The sequence below is a fragment of the Aplysia californica genome, unplaced genomic scaffold (genome assembly GCF_000002075.1).
Source record: "Aplysia californica isolate F4 #8 unplaced genomic scaffold, AplCal3.0 scaffold00025, whole genome shotgun sequence".
In the NCBI taxonomy this organism is placed as follows: domain Eukaryota; kingdom Metazoa; phylum Mollusca; class Gastropoda; order Aplysiida; family Aplysiidae; genus Aplysia; species Aplysia californica.
Window position 1 is genome coordinate 1,003,260 of NW_004797295.1, and position 1,840 is coordinate 1,005,099.

At 41.9% G+C, this 1,840-nt stretch overlaps 1 protein-coding gene across 1 annotated transcript in view; it reads right to left on the reverse strand.

Annotated features, from left to right (window-relative positions):
- The window catches only part of LOC101863641 (ceramide glucosyltransferase), a gene marked incomplete in the record, with an annotated part of 58,482 nt that overhangs the window by 27,845 nt on the left and 28,797 nt on the right, over positions 1-1,840 (reverse strand).

Here is a 1,840-nt window from a genome sequence, read left to right on the forward strand (position 1 = left end):
TAACCGATCTTGGTTCCGAAAACATTTTCAATTTTCATTTTGGTCCGGTGTTGGCTTAACATTACATGAAAACACCTACACCCGTTCCATGTACAGGTAACACTCTGCTGATTTACTGTATACTGTCTTGTTTCTTTGTCATGCTCAACAAAAAGCGGAGCCTTCGCCAGTCGATATCCCCATTCGCTGGAATACAGTCGCAATCAATACTGCTAGGCAGGTCGATTTGGCCAAGCTTAACGAACTCAAGATTGCTTACAATCTCCTTTTAAAATACGTCCGGCCCAAAGCTTGCAAAACTGCTAATCGTTTTTCAGTTATGGAATATCAGGACACCTTGGCAAAGACCCGTTTAGTATTTACCGGGATACTAGTATGCATGCTCTCGATTTGGGGTGGTTTCTCGAGCTAGAATAGGCTAACTTTGGGCAACCTAGAACACTTTGTTCACAGGCTTCTGCCTTCAGCCTACCGGGTAGCTGAATCACTTTCACAGGTAGATAAAATGTTCAATGAGAAAGCCGGAGCTAATACTGGACCTAAACTGGCTTAGAACTTCCGGGTTCTGCCTTGTGCTACGGTAAGCTTGCAGAGAAAAATGAAAATTGCGTCACAGCTTAAAGCCAGTGGTTCACCGGTAAACTTGCAGAGTTTGACTTGAACTCACCAAAAGCAACGACAACACTTTTAAGATAATGTAAATGATACAACAACAATATCAACAACAACAACAAAAACGTAGATAAACTCAGAACTCCCTCAGGAATAACCACTCAAGAAATATATAACCTGGCTCCGTCATCCTACGCTGTGAATAACTCTGCCTGTCCTGTCACAAGGTCCCTACATCATGTTCTTGGCCCAAACAGAAGCACTGCTTGATAGCGGTAGACTCAGTTCAAGGTCAAAAGCTAGATGATAAGAAGAACGGTACAAAATGACTAACGATTCCTAAACCCAGGTGAAGGCGCCAACTAAAGTGCCGTCAGGATTTGCACGTAAAGTATGTTAAGTTACCACTCAGTCTCACCAACAATATCACCTTACCGGAGAAGATGAATACTGAAATAATTTTATGCAAAGAATGAGATTCCTATTGGTCAATTGGACCCGTTCAGCTTGATCAGAAAGGATCGGGTCGAACCAAGCAAAGGGGCTGGCCAGTGCACACAATATTGAGTAGACCTCTGCCTCGTACGTCATCAAATTTGACCCGGAACTCCATTTACACCAAGTGCATTCGAACTCAAAGAAAAGGTCTGACCCCAAAGGGTCTTGAGACATAATAGCCTTCCGATTGGCCATTGGCCACAATATTCATCACGTCTACCGGTAACTGATCGTGACCCTGAATAATCAAACATTTGAAAAAAATTGTGTCGAAAATGTAGATTTTGTACATTTATGAAAGCTAATAAGACGTTCACAAATGTACCAAACCATATCTAGACCAAACTTACCTCAATGTGCACTAGATATAAGAAGATTATGCAGTCTGCATTGAGTAGTGTGAACAAACGCGTACATAAACTCGAATCGGGCTATTCGAACCAGAACTCTTAGAGCACAATTCAAATCAGTTGACACAACGAATGTGTTCTTATGACGGGTTGTCTATACATGATTTAAATAACTCAATTCAATATATTTGATGTGTAAAAGCTATGAAGCTAATGACACAACCAGCTATAGTGCTCGATTCCATTGTGCCGAATTTTTCCATTGAAGCAAGCAGCCCGAGTAAACCTCTCATTTTTCTCTCACCCTATCTACCTCACAATCTATCTCTATCAGTCTATCTCTCCCTCCTTCCCCCCTCCCTCTCTCTCTCTCTCTCTCT